A 15,808-nucleotide genomic window follows, 5' to 3' on the forward strand; every position below is an offset into this window, starting at 1 on the left:
AGAAGGGTGTCAATCGAATACAGTGCCGTTTGCTGTTCATAATACCCGTTAAATCGTTAACTGAACCACATCATAATTCGCTCGAAAGTCATCGTAAATTGTGTTGCTACAAAGTAACATAATCGAAAATCCCATTTTTGTTTGTGGCTTGCCATCAGCAGACTTAATTGAATTTTTATGTTTTGTATTGTTTAATTTTATTTACAGTGCTTTATACATTATAAATATGCACGCAAAGTTGTTCCATTCTGTCTCTAGTAGAAAGAATCAACTTTAAACCATCCTCGTGTGAAGATCGCAACCTAATTGAATAATTGCTGCCAATCTCGCGTAAACGGTACTACAATACTTCGTCCAACAGAGTTCGCTGAAAGCTTGAAAGTTGTCAACGTGCCAGCAGCGGTTGAAAGTCTAGAAGATTCGTTTTGCTCCAACCGACGACGTGATTGGAAATGTGGAAACACTTTTCCGGGGAAAAAAAAATTATATCCTTCGCTGTCGCATAAAACCATGGCGATAGCTATAGTTGTTGCTAGGACATATGTGCCCGTGGGACCACTTTTCCCGTACCAGTCAGCCAATTCTTGGTTTCTCTCTCCCATTTCCTTTGGTGTGGGTTATAAAACTGAGTTTTCTTTTGCTCAGAATCGTTAGCTTGTTTGACAGGAGCTTTCGCCTTAAAACAGAGAGCATTGAAGCAATGCACAACGCCGGAAGGAAATAGTGTAGAAAACAACGATGTCAGTCTTCGCGTTAGCAAAGCCATTTCCGTTCGCGATGTCAGCTTGTGTGTGTGTGCTCGTAAGTTTCTCCAAGATGCACAGCCTTCCAGGGGTCCAGTGCAATTCAACGCAGGGCTACTTCGATATCCGGGTAAAGACAGAAACGCTAACCGATTTTCTACTTTCTACGCCATATCTTTATGGCCCGATCGGAGTGTGAACTGTTGGAATCCTGAGATTCCTGGGATGGTTAGTTAGCTTGGTTTATTGTCGTTGGTTCTTTTCTCTCACCGAGAAGGTATAGGAATTGAAACGATAGTGTGATGTGTGGTGGTTTGGTGCAGACAGTAGAACGAGAAAGTGTTCGATAGCAGCATTTTTTTCACGGCTCTTCTTATATGCTTTGCGCAATAAATTTACTTCAATTATTATTCACTATGGATTAGATACCTCCATATTTTATGTGATCTTGTTGAGCTTATACATTTTTAATAAAAATAATTCATGTATCTTTTTCCAACGAAATCCATACAAAACCATTCACTTTTTCATCTTCAAAATTATGTTAAAATTGGGAAAAATGAAAAATTCACAAAAGCTCAACAAAACCATAAGTCTCGTTTAAAAATATGCTTTGCTTTTAATTAAAAATTCAATTATTCCCTAATAATCTTGAAAATAAATGATTAAGTCAAGAAAATGATGTTGACTGGTTTTATCACAAGCGAGTATTAAAAAATAGCCTTTTTCCCTTCATTGTTCGAATTTATAATTTTCCTTAGCCAATTCTCATAAGCAAATCATTATAGGCCCCTATTGCGATTGTCTTGTCTCGTTTCCAAGACAAACGTCAGTCTGGTGTCGGTATTGCGAGTGTCTTGCTTGACACCGATTTCTGTCTTGGAAACGAGACTCAGCTGTCTTGTACTCAAAGCTACCAGACTGGGAGTCTGCCAAACAAGACTGCGATTTAAGATTACCGTAACAGTTTTTTGTTTAGCAGACTGGCGGTTGATTTGGAAGAATTTAATGGAATTAATCAATAACCTATTACCAGTAATCGATTATGTTCAATTGCACGAAATGGCACATTTTCTGAGAACCATGTAATGGGCTCAAACCTCAGCATTTGCTTTCGTGACGATCGAGTTCCTGAATAAAAATGCATCAGAGATTGAGAATAATTGAACAAATATTGTACGATTGAAAACATTTTTTTGATGAATTAAAACACGTTAACGGTAAGGAAACTCAAACTGCGCACGATTGTTTACAAACAAAGCTGCGATTTTGATGGCTTTTGACAGCCAAATGAACACTTGTTCATTCAAGTGTTCATGCGACTCTCGCAATACCGATTTTAGACAACCAAGACTCGGCGGTTTTTGCCAGACAAGACTGGTCGAGTCTTGTCTTGGAAACGAGACAAGACAATCGCAATAGGGGCCATAATGTCTAATCATTACAATATTCCTTTGCGAACCATACTAATAGTACATTTCGGCTTTAATAATAATTTCAAACTGTAAGTTTCAAGCACCAACACTATGGTGAGCTATTGATGCAGCTACTGGCTTTCAATGTAAACTACAGCAAAAAAGGGAGCAACTCAACCGAGGTGTCAGGAAGCGATGGAATACGATGTTCTTTTTTTATCATTTCGATTTCACAAACACTTTCAGCCGGTGTCAGTCACTCGTACTAACTTATGTAACTTTTATTAAAAAATTCCATTCAACAATGTGTCTCATTTCCGCCTCCCTCGAGATGTCGTGAGTCGTGAGTCATTGTAGTCAAACAACTGCTGCTAGCCGGCTCGCTTGCAAGCGGTGACGAGTAAGATTAAATTCAGTTTGTCAATCAGTGTTACAAGATTTTCCTCTCTGTACCATCCCTTTACTCGCACCCTCTTTCTGTCTCTCGTTTTCCCTCTTTTTCTCGCTCTCTTTAACTTCCGCTGTTGCCGTTTTTCCTTTGGCGCTATTTCCATTTCCTCTTTTCATTCACTCGGAAGAGTTTTGACGAAACTACGAGACGCACACAACCTATTCCGCATCCCCACCAGATAGCGCAGACAAGCAGACAAGCGCAAGCGTCTTTTCAAAATGTGGTTCCAACGGAAAACGTATTAGTGCTCGCAAAAGGTTGCGCAAAGTCAAGAGCCAAAGAGACGCAATCCGTCGACGAGCGGCTGGTGGCCGGCCGGTGACAGCGACGACGACGACGACGACGATGACGACAAAGATTGGTCCCACTGGCCAACATCGAGTTCGTTGTTTGCCAGCGTCTGGGCCAGCGTTTCGCGTTTCGTCTTCAGCCAAACTTTGTTCATTCGATCAAGCGAGCAGCGGTGGTTGAATTACTGGAGGAAAGAGTTTTTTTTTTCTTCCCTTCTTTAAAGGGAACCCTTATTCGGGTTTTCCTCAATTTTTCCTGTTTTTTTTTTCTATCCCAGTGACCGGGGAGTGCGAACAAAAGGCACTCGCGGGTAACGAGATCGGACAGCGAAAAGGACACTCAGTAGTAGACTAAGGGGTTTTTGGCGGGGAGAGGGGTTGTACCATTCCTTCTTCCTTCAGCTTTTACCATGTCCAGTTCTCCAAGTGCCGTTATCTGAATTTTGATGAAAGTCGATGCCGCACGCTCGCTGGCCGGCAGCAGCAGCAGCAGCAGCGGCAGCAAAACTTTTCCTTGCTTTCCCCGGGAGTTTTGCGGGAGTTTCAGGGTTTCCGAGTTTCCCCGTTTTTTTTTTTATTATCTGACCTTTTCCTTGGGGCCAGTCGCGGGCCAGACGGGAACCGTGGCTAAAGTAATCGTGAAGTCAAACATCTTTGTGACAAGTTCCGCAATGATCATTTCTATTCCGTGCACGCGGTGTGCAATGGCATCATCGGACGCACGGACGGACGGACGGTCCGAGGTGGATGTTTTACAAAATTGGGTAACAGAATACTTTTGGCTCGAAAGGGGCTGTGGGGAGTCGCCGGAATTGTTCCACGGGGACACATTATAATTTCACCGTCGTCGTCGTTGGAGGTGCGTGCGCACTGACTGTAGGGTGGGGAAATGTTTCGATCGGAATCACCTTTACTCGTTCCGCACCATTCTTCAATGTCTCGGTGTGTTGGGTCGAACCAATAAACCGTTCGGAAAAGGTCGCTTTCGATTGGTATTGGAAAGGTTTTTCTTTTCGTTCTTCTTCTAAAAAGGACTGACTATGGTTAGAAGCAGGCGGCGGAGGAGGAGTAGGAAAACCCCTAAACCAATTTACCGTAATTCAACGATAAGGCAGAAGGCATTTCCCTCAAGAGTGCCCGGGAAACCCATTTTCCAATGAAGTAAAGCGTCAAATGGCCACCGATTTGATGGATAGCGATTGATATTTGAATTCAACCACAGGCAGGGCATGGCAGAGGAGAAGGTTAAGGCGTAACAACAACAGCTGGCATTATATTAAAGAACTTTTGTTACATTGTACATTGGGGTATTCAAGAACGAACTCAACTTTAACGTTACGAGGTAGCCTTCGGTGTTTTGTTTTTTTTTTGTCAATTTATTCTGAAACATTTCTCCACGTGAGCTGAAAGGTTGAAATTTTAAGGAATCCAAAAGGTTACAGCGCTTTACATACTTCCAAAAGCGAAGGCACTGTTCACTGAGCCGAAGGTTAAACCGAAAATACAACACTACGCAGGCCTATGGCTCACTCCATTCCCTCCAGCGCATGGCGAGGAAAAGTGTTGGCCACCTCCTCCTCCTCCTCCTCCTCCTCCTCCTCTGTGTATGTGTGTGTGTGTTTGTCGTGAAATGATAAATGACCGCTTGCTGCCATACCTCGCGGGACATTTGGCACAGAGTTTGAACATTAGTATCCTAACCTCACCGCAGTGGTTTCCTCGGCAAGCCGACCGGCAGGCTTCTTCTGACACTCATAATTGGCTCCCGGCCCACCCCCAGACCTCTCATCCGGAGAAGGGCAGGGAGGTGACCGAGGCTCGTAAATAAAAATTAATCCAAACCGTTCTCAGTTAGCCGTGTCCGACCCGTCGAGTGGCCGCCATTTGGCCCTCGAGGAAGGAGGAAAATGAAAAATTTAACTCCTCTGACAGAGATTACGGTCGCGCATTTTCCTTGCCCGGTACCCGGGGCCAGCATCCAACACGCGGAGTTGATGATCGGTGGCTAACGGTAGAGCAAACAGAACAGAAAACAGGTTCCGTGTCACAGTTGACATACGGAATTGGTAGAGGAACAGGATTTAGACTGAAGCTTCTAACTGGCAGGTGTGACGTTTCGCCTTTTGTAGCTTAATTTACTTCAACAGATAGAGCAAAACGTCGAGTAACCAGTGGTTCTGTCATTCAAATGAGACATTTTTAACTGAATTTTAAAGGAAATTCACATTAAACTTAGTTTTTATCGTATTTTCCTGATTTTCTCTTCTATGTTTCATCATCTCATTATCGATAAAACATAATTAGAAAGAATTTCATGCAAATTAGAGTTGTACTGCATATTGTAATACTCAATAGGTATCCATATTGATCAAAATATGCGAAAACAATATTACTAAACTAAAACTATCTAAAACTAAAACTTTTATTGTCCATCATTAAAAAGACTTACACCAATTTTCATTATTCAAGGCAAAAGTATCTGTTCATTCCCGGCTAACGAAAAGGTTTCGAAATACTTGTTGGATATATCGTGCTCATAACGAAACTCCTAAATAATTTTCTACAAATTTCCTGTCTTCTAACAGTCAGAGAAATTCATTTCGTATTCCAAGCATGTCTTTTACATTCCAGTGGATATGTTCTTAAATTTCTCAGCATTTCTTTTCAGATAAAAAAAACGCCCTGCGTCTCATGCTGGTGGTGGTTTCCTTGATTTCTTGATGCGAAACTCTTCCTACGCCAGACGCCAAAACCATAACCCATCCAGTGCAGCCGACACACGAAACCTTTCAAAGAATGTTGCCGAGATGCAAGGCGTTCAGGTAACCTGCATCATGTTGAGTTAGGTTTCCGGTGCTTCACGCCTCCGTTGGGGCTCTCAACTATTTTCTTTCAAACGTACCGCAACGTACAACTGCTTCAGGTGAGTCGGTAAGAAGCTAAGACGCTATCACCTGCACCCGGGCCTGAATGGTTGGCAGAGTTGGCAAGAACATTGTTGAGCAAAAACAAAAACGAAAGGTTGATTTCATGGTTCTTTTGATACGCAGAACATTCCTTGAAACCCTCGAATGAGCCTTTTTTTCACTTCTGTCTCTTTGTTTCAAAGATGGTCGAAACGTACGTTATGTGTTGCCGGAAACTTAATGGAACTGGCAGGTGGTTGTGCAGTTGATGTTAAGCGAAGTGGAGCAAACAGAAATGCCACTATTTTTTCTGCTCGCAATCTACTTGTAAACTTTTGTGTTTGATGGTGAAATTGCTTCGCAGTGCACTTGAGGTGTTGCTATACAACTCGTATGTCGTTTACCGAAAGCATTCTAAAATGTGTGGATCTTCCATAATAAAATTAAATGTATTGGATAAAATTGGTTTCTGTCATGTTTTAATGTTGATTTAGCTTCAATACTTCTACTTGAAACAACAACAACAAACTAAATGAATCGAAAAAGATACAACAATACAACAATACAATACAGAATACAACGTTTATTGTTTTTTGTGTGATTTTTACGCTGAACCCCAGAATGAAAAACATTTATAGTAAAAAACACCTTTTAACCTTTTTGCTATTATTTTCAAACTAATGCAAACCTTTTTCATTCGAATCAATAGTTTTCAGTCGAATATTGGAAAGTTAATCGAATTTGACGATTTCTCTTGAATCTCGACGCTTCGTAATTAATAAAGTGTAAGTAATTCACTCGCTTTTGACGTAGTTAAGTTGGCAGAAATCCGAAAAAAAGAACGCGCGAACATTCATCGGCAGCCGAAATATTTTATTTATTACAAACGAATCTAGCACAGAAGCACCGGAAACCTGAAACCCACACCACCTAGGCAGCGAATGAAAAAGTGCACCTCATTAAACTTCTGCCGAAGGGCGCGAAGGAACCAAGGAGTGCGAAACAATTAAGCAAAAACCATTAATACCAAACAACCCAATCAAATTACGGCCCCAAAACTGGGATACAAAACATGGCCGCCATTTCGGCAGAACAAATTGAAATAACCACACAATTGGGTTCGTTTGTTCCCGGGGGGAGTTCGCTCCTGACGGATTTGCGGAATTCCTAGGACAACAGAACCATTCGGCAGATGGCCTTAAAAGCGAAAACACTCACACAGTGAAACGATGGGAGTGAAAAGAAAAAACATCATTTAGCGAAATGATGGTAGAAAGCGAAATGGTTTTAATTAGTTGCTCTCAGTGTAAAGGTTATGATGCTGAAGAAAAACACCACACCCTGGAGTCACTTGGAGGTCATAACTCTACCATTTAGATGTTGCTTTTCGTCAATCCAGAACCTTAACAACCCATTTTCCTCGTTTTCAAGGGATAACACCTTCTCTCTAGACAGATAATACCAGCCAACGAAAGCTCAACCAACTTCCTCCGAGGACACTCCAAGGAAATGAGGTCGAGTGAAGTCTGGTGACACGGTTTCGTGCCAACTTCAGCTGCGTTTGTGGTCGCTTCCGGTGCTTTCGTCGCTAAATAAAAATAAATGTGCATCCAGCTGGCACTTCAACCTCACTCCGAGGTGACGCTCCGGTAAATAATCCCATAAATCTGTCCAGCTTTCATAAATCACCACCACCACCACCACCGTGAGCGAGACAGCACAGCACACCGTACAAGGCTCTTCTTGAGGCATTTTCTTCGGAACTGAACTATCCCGAAGGTGGAAATGCTAACGACCATATTTCAGCGGAACGAATGGTAGTCCCTCTTCTATCGAGGTGTGCCGCTCGAGTAGAGAGTCTTTCGTTGTCTGTTCTGTCGACTACCTTTTCAGCCGGAAGCCAGCGAGTAACTATGGTAGTAGCTGAAATCCAATACGTCGATAGCCATAAATTGTGTCTCCGTTTAGCGACGCATTCGCCGTGTAGCTGGGTATCAGCTTTCCTGGCGTTGCTTAACCAAACAACACCGAAACGGGCTATGATATGAATGTGTTTGTGTTGTTCCTTGCGCAATACATGACTGTTGTGACTAGATATTCTTTAATAAGTCAGGAATATTTCCCAATTTTAATGAAACTGTATGTTAGCTTTCCAAACTACGTTTGTTAAAAATAGCAGCATTTACACGCCATATGCTTAATAAAATATTTCTTCGTCAAATTTGGTTATTTGGTTTGGTTAGATAAGTTTTTTGAAAAGATATTCGAAAAGAAATTGACAAACATCAATCTTCCCATGAATATGCGACAATATGGACAATAAAATTGTTTTTTTTTCAATGAAATTTTTCGAAAGAATGAAGCTTTTTGATGACGATTGATCCTGTACCAAGCCAAAATATTCCAGCAAAATAAAAAACCCAACCAGTGTTGTTGATTTTCTTTTCTTGCTGCACATCAAAATTGATCATTCTACAAATATTGCTCGCATGTCGGCTCTGGTATTTTCAATTTCATAAATGAAATTTCAAAACCATCCGCCGGTCCCAAGTATTTAAATTAATAAGAGCCTCATATTGCCACCGCACCGTCAACCCGGCAGCTCCTCCCTTTCCCAGCAAAAGAGCATCCCACAACAGTGCACGGAACATAAAATCCGCGAAACTCAATTGACCAATTCCACTCGGAACTGTGGATGTCCGGGAGGCCTCGAAGAGGAAATGAAATTCTGTTACCTGGATGTTTCGTGTCTAGCGGCCATTGTCCCCTTTTTCATCATGCAGAGAACTCAACCTCGCTATCTACGCCAGCTACTTTCCTCCAACAAACAGAAACATTTGAAGGTGCCATGTCATGCCGGTAAAAACATACAAAAAACAATTCAAACCACTCCCTCACTAGTGTTTGTATGTGTGTCCACCGAGCTCATCATCACCAGTCCCATCGTCCACAGCGAGTGATCATGTTTGGTGTTGTTCCATTTTGCATTTGCAGCCCCAGGATAATAACAGCCATCTTGCATCACCAAACACCTATGCTGCAGAGATTCGGAGCCAGCAGTCCGGTTGCCGAATAATAAATGACTGGAATAAACTTTCACATTCGAGCTGAACCGTTGACCGGTGGTCGGAGAGGTATATCACATTCCATGCTGTCCGAAAATTACCGAAACATTCATGGTGTGGAGTGGAAAAAAGATGGAATGCCACCGGTGCTCGACGAGGATTGGTACTATTTTATGGTCTCGGTTCAGATGAGGGCCATGCTGCTCCCAAAAGTGATTCAAAATTGAATGTTTGACAACCGTTTTTGGCTATTAGAGCCAGCGACTGGTTTCAGTGTCCGAATATGCGACTGCAATGTTCACCTTCACGGTCCACGTTTATGCTGTGAGTAGCAAAAGTTTGTTTATGATTTATGGAGAGCAGTTGCAGAGCAGCCATACCGAGCCATGGCCCAATGTTTCGCATGAAATGTGTTCGTCCGTTCCCTGGTCATGATACCACCGTCACCGAAAACACTCATCATCATCGACTGACCACCTCGTGACTCGATTCTGCAACCATATGAAAGCTTATTTGCGTCTGGGATGCGGTTGGAGGTCTCATTAATATGTGAATAGAGACAAGTGACCCGAATATTCTGCTCATTATGATCCAGTGGAAAGCATTTCATCGTCAAATATGCTCGGAGCATTTAAAATCAAATGGAACACAATCGTGTGTTCGGAGCAGTTTGTCCACATATCAATGACGATATTTGACTTCCCGACCAATTTACATCAAAACTCCCGGGAACAGAACACCAATGTCAACAGTAGAATGAAGAGAAATGACGAATATGATACCGTATAACTTGCATGTTCAATCATGAAATGAATCTGAAATTGACTCTATTCCAAGAATGTTTGCTTTGTCGCATTTAAATCTTGCTAGAAATATTAAGTAAAATAACTGACAACCACAAATTCATGCAAAGTATTCCTGTCCCTGAAATTTAAGACAACAAACTTCAACGGAACGACTAATACATCAACCGTGTTCAAGGACAAAGCTTCTGAATGATTTGACCTAAAATAAAGCTTCACGTTCACGTGCTGTTCTTTAAGACTGTATCCTGTGCTCCATGAGCGCTGCTTGCACAGAGCTGAAATCGATTTCCTACCGTCTTCAGCCAACTCCTAGCGTCTGTTCTTCTTCTCGTTCTCTATTGTCTTTGTTGATGTATGAGGATAAGACAACGGGACCAAACATGAAACCTTCTCGGCTCTCAAGGTAAATGGAGCAGAGCACGAGAGTCTTCACTAACCACGAAGAGTGCGTCGAACCAAGCAAGAATAATGACGATCGTTAAGTATCTGCCTCTTCCTTTCACTCGCAACTTATTCAAGGGTTGCTGCACGTAAGTTTATTTCGTTTTCCGAGCACGAAGTTTGGTCACTGTGATCGTGTTTTCTTTTTTCCAAAAAGTGAGTCCAAAATGATAGTCTGCATTAACGGAGGAGCAGCGAGGCTCGAGAGTCTCGAACACCATTGGCTAGATATCGACCGAATCCACCGGAACCGGAAATGGCTCATCGGTTAACGTATGAAATGATGGAACGAAAAATGTTCAGGATTGCTGCTGGAGGGGATAAAGAAAGACTACAAGACGTAGAACAACTTGCTGAGCCTGGCCAATTTGTGTCTTTGGATAGCATAAGAGGCTGATCGGAAGAAGAATTGATGTTGTGTCCAGCAATTTATGGCCAAGGCACGTGCTTCCAATTACACTGCTTACGAGTGCTTGTAAACGAAAAGGAAAAAATGTTCGAACACCATTTCGAGAAAGCTCACAAATTGACATCTCCTTCAGGAATTTACTTTAATGTTGAATCGATGGACTCGCTTTTCGCTCTAGATTTTGAATTTTTATGTGTTTGGTTAATCTTCGCCAATTTTTCAGAAAAGTGGCATTAATGAAAAGAATTCGCTTAAAAATATAAAGCACACATAATGCATATCATGCGGAGTATCTTTGAGATTTATTAGAATAAACCAGTCGTCCTCGAATTTCATTTCGTCTTGTGCCAGATTGTCTTGCATTGTTGTTTGATGAATCATGGATTCATGGTTGAATCAATGTCAATATGAATATGAGGACAAAATGAGGATGAGGACAGGGACATCATCATTGGCTCCCGTCTTTTACGTGCTTGACCATCTGGTCTCATGAGGAAATTACGAAATTTGATCCAAATGCCATCCACGATTCATTACACTTCGTTCCTGCTATCGATTACTTCGAAACCATTGAAGCGCCTATCGAATGTCAATCTCTAATGGACCTCAGCGTGTTGTCCTCAGAGTGTGTTGGTAAAGGATTGGCACACTTTTTGGTGACGAAATCGATACTCTTATGACGCTTCCTTAGTCCGGGTCAGATCAATTACACTGACCATGTCGCCCCCAGAACCACTGGCCAGCAGTTAACTTGCCGTTTAACGTTCGATTCTCTTTCTGCTTCCTTCCATCGCATAACCCGTCGTTCTCCCTTCGACGGATTAGCTTGAGTCCAATCCCCTAGGGCAGATTTTTAGAGGTACTTAGCCCGGTTAGTGACCAAAGCAACAGTCTGCCAGCATGGTGCTCTGTCTGCACAGGCGCAGCATGTGGTCCAAGGCAGGAAACACATGATGATAGCCCGTGGCGACATAAGGCGACAGTACAAATGTTTCTTTTTCACGGCCTTTTGGCTTGGCATTGGATGCCGGATAAGGGTTGTCACGTGCTTAGTACGCCAACACATCGTAGCCAACAGATGTGGGATATCGTTTCATTTTATCCAAATGTTTGCATTCGTGGATCAACCGTATAACACGAACTAGTTATGCATATGGTACAAACTTAACCTTTCATATCTAACTAATTATCTACAAGTCAATGGAAAAAATCCAAGCACTTGACTTATAATCTTGACTGAAGCATCCTGGAATATAAATTAAACCCACAAAATTATATTAAACACTCAGGTTTTCATACTGCATAAGGGACATATTATCAAACGTCGAGCCATTTCACTAAATATTGATTCGTACATTAAGCATTTCAATATGTTAACTGTTATATCTGGAATAAGAATGTCGTAATTGCTTTTCCTAATAAGAACAACAAGGTTTAGCATTACGTTTTCTGTCTTATCGAAAGAGTAATAATGACATTTATGGCCATTACCTATAGCATCCGGAAACATTAAAAACATATTCTCCAGCGACAATCGGACTCCCACCGTTGATGAGAATCAATCTTGAAAGCATTCGAAACTCCGAATCGAAAGCCATTTGAACTTCACAGCCAATTGCCCAACACCATTCTACGATCCATACCATCGCTGAGCTCTGGCCGATCGACCTCAGTCTATTTGGAACTACTTTAAGAAACGTTTCGTGTTCGTGTGGCGACCTTCAAGGACGGCGATAAAGCAATAATCATTATGATGAAGATTATATTTCCGTCCATTTACCGTCCCCTTTCGCTTTGCCGGATGCGAATGTTTTCCTCAAACACTTAAACCAAGGATTTTGATGATCCGCATCATTCGCGTCCATCAACTCCTGGGTGGGTGGGATCAACTCCTGGGTGGGAATCAATCTCGCGGAAGTGCTTCCGGAACCGTGTTCCGTGGTCGATGGTGGATGGTGCTCCAATGAGGATGTCAAGCAAGTTCATTATGTTTCTTCCTTCTTCCTAGCATCATGTTTATCATTAAAACTTTTCAAACTAACTGTTAGAACGGTCAACTGTTATTCGATCTGAAATCAAATTCCACTACCACATCGAAAAAGGGAATGATTCCCGATCCATCAAATTCACCTGTTTATTGGAAATCTCTTTGTAAAGCATCTTCGCTTGGCATTGATGGTCTTCTGTGTAATAAATGTCTGCTCTAGAGATAGTTCGTTGGTTTCGCTCGACTTCCAAACATTGATGCCTTGAGGCAATTCAATCTACTTGATGGCCGTCATTAATTTCTCCTGCCCCTCATGAGTCTACTGCCCTGTTTCTTGTATACACCTTCTGTTTCAGAAGGTGCAAATTTGAGGAAAACTTCTCGCTATCGATAGACATTATGTCCGTTTATCTTTCGACGTGCCTTCGGACTCGGCCGGCAGCCTGAAGATAATGCAAACTGTTCGTTGGTTGGTGTGGGTAACCGATACACTCCCATTCCCGACCATAGAAGCTACTGCATCGTCCAGAAAGATGAAATAACTTCTTCAATTCGCCCGAGGCTCCTCCGAGGTAACCCAACTTATGACAGGCGAAGCAATCACTTGTCACGGATGTGCTTGACCACCCTTCCTACTATTTTCTGCTTCTCGAAGAAACTTTCGCTTGACAAATGGCCGCTTCGTGACGGTCAGAGTATGATAAACATTCACAGATACGCCAAATTTTCGTGAAACTTTTCTCCATTCTACCAGAAGTCATTCCAAATATTCTGAGACTAATGAGGAAGAGTCTCACTCGGACTTCCGCCTCAATAAAAATAAATCTTTGATCAGAGGAACTGACAATAAACTTATGTTGAAACCAAAACCAGTAAAAAATTAGGTCACCAGAACTGCATCTAAATAGCAATACTTAATGAACGAATTCTATTCAACATCAAGCATTCTCTGTGCCAATGATACACGTTTCATTCAAACATTACTTTCGTGATGTTTTCAATTCATTTTAACTTTATATTCAAATAATAGAAATGCGTTGTCGTACGCAAAGACACTTCAACTTCAGCACGTTCCAGTAATTGACAATAAACGTGAGACCGTTTGGTGCCACCTGAGGCCACCATGGAGAAGGAGCTTTACTCTCTTCGCACCTCATTATCACGCGTCGACTTAAACGTCGTCTCAAGATTTTCCCAGCTGGAATTGCGACTCAAATGGACTCATGGGACTGCCACGAACGAACACACGTAAGGAACAAATGCGAATCTTAAGTTTAAGCTCACGTTTTACGGTCTCGAATAACCCGAGGATACTGCAAGGCATTCGTGGCTCCCTTTGAAGAAGCGTTAAGCTAGGGATATCACTGCCACTTTCCCAACAACAGTCTTCGGTTGTCTTACCTGCGAATTGAAGCGAGAAGAGGAAAAAATAAAGAAAAACCTGTTAACCGTTGAAAAATGGTGGAAATACGTTGAGATAAAATGAACACCCCGCAGAGCCATCCGATTAAGGAGAATTCACCGGGCGGATCCGGTTCCGCCAGAGTCCACGCTTATCCGATCTACCATTTCCGGGTGACAATGTCATGAATATTCAGACCAATAAAAACTAACGACGCCATTTGAGCCTTCGCCGGTGGCAACGGGCTTCCCGCAGCGATAGTCGGACACTTTTGTGATGCTGACAAAATCCATAACCTACCTCACATCGAATCCGCTTTGTCTAACAACGTGCTGGTGCAGGAAAACATAATGCACAAAACGTGAACCACACCCCCGATGGTGAGCATAACATAGTGCTATGGTCGGTCGATGCTTAGCTGAGTCCGCATAACCCGCTAAGCAGCGGCAATCATTTTCATCGCGAGGTGTAGGATGCATCGCCGTACGCCGTACGCCGTGCATCTGGTCGGTGGCGCATTACACGGGCCGATTGTTTTGGTATTTATGTTAGCTGCGGCCATAACCGATCTCTCACCATAACCTCAAAGCCCTCCGTTAACCTGTTTAGTTACGCCAACGACACCCACTTCTGCTCTGGATCGACTTCGATGACAGAAATGCATTTGCAACGTTGCAGACGTTCCTCGTGGAAGGCGGAAAGCGTTTCGGAATGATTTCAGCTTGCAGTGGCCATTGGAAGGATAGAAATAATTGGAGAGTATGGGGATGGGGTTTCGAATGACTGGTGCAGCGGTCGACGAGCGATCGACGATTGCAAAACCGGATCCACACATCTTTATCCTCGCCAACGCGTTCAGCTGCTAACCATAAGCTACGATGCCCGGTGGTTGGCGAATGGTGGGTTCCTCCAAACATTTTCCCCGAAATGTGCCAACATCCTGAAACCGGAACGTCGCTGCACGAAAATGCTGTTTACGCAACACTCAGCCCATAAACGGTGCAGTAACGAGTCGCAAGTCTCAGGCACGGAAATATGCGGAGAAGCTCGGGTTCTGCCGCCATTTTCGCCGGAACGCCTCATCGGCAATGCCCGAGAACCTGCAGCGTCTGCCGTATGCAGATTACTTGGAATATATTACGTCGTGGTGAGCGCCGATGTTTGCAGCACCCCAAAGAGGCTTCTTGTACGGCGTCGTTCCAACAGCTGCGCGGTAGAAGGCCACCGTAACGAGCATAACGATTCACGAAAATATGAAGCCAATGCATGTGGATCATCCATGCGGAATATGATGCACAGGATTTTCGCTGAATCGAGTTGCAGGCAAGCGAGGTGCACGCGCTGCAATGGGGTTTGCTAACACAGTCGTTCACCACGCCATATGATTTTACAGAAAGTTCAGTTTGGCTTCGTTAGCGTTTCATAACATCTCAACAATGTTTGTGGTTCTCTTCCTGTGATGAACCACTGCAAAAACCAAGGCCCGTAAACTGTGCACGCACTAACGTAAATTCGTAAACTATTTTCAACTCAATATTCATTAGTAAAAGGTGAGTTTTTTTATTGGGGCATATTTTCAGTAGTTTTAATAATTTTTCAAATGGAAAAGGGAAACCGCACGGTTATATATTTGTGTAAGACAAAACGAACCGAGCTAATGGTTCAGCACAAGGAAAACTTTCTGTCTCACTCGGTAGCGGTGCTGGGTAACTGGTAATATTCTCTACATTAACTAAAATTCTCGATCACCCAATTGATCGCATATTGATCTGATGGGTGGATGGGGATACCCACTAGCAGTAAAATGAAATAGCATTCCATTGGTGATGATACATGACAACAACAGTCCCCTAAAGCAATATCTCAACGTCTGGAGAACAGACACAATCGGAC

The 15,808-nt window shown here is 42.7% G+C and overlaps 1 protein-coding gene across 1 annotated transcript in view; it reads right to left on the reverse strand.

Annotated features, from left to right (window-relative positions):
• LOC125953795 (uncharacterized) overlaps positions 1 to 15,808 on the reverse strand; it is a gene marked incomplete at its 5' end in the record, with an annotated part of 43,208 nt that overhangs the window by 4,536 nt on the left and 22,864 nt on the right. The gene's annotated exons all lie outside the window — the stretch shown is intronic.

Source organism: Anopheles darlingi, chromosome 3 (assembly GCF_943734745.1).
Source record: "Anopheles darlingi chromosome 3, idAnoDarlMG_H_01, whole genome shotgun sequence".
Classification (NCBI taxonomy): domain Eukaryota; kingdom Metazoa; phylum Arthropoda; class Insecta; order Diptera; family Culicidae; genus Anopheles; species Anopheles darlingi.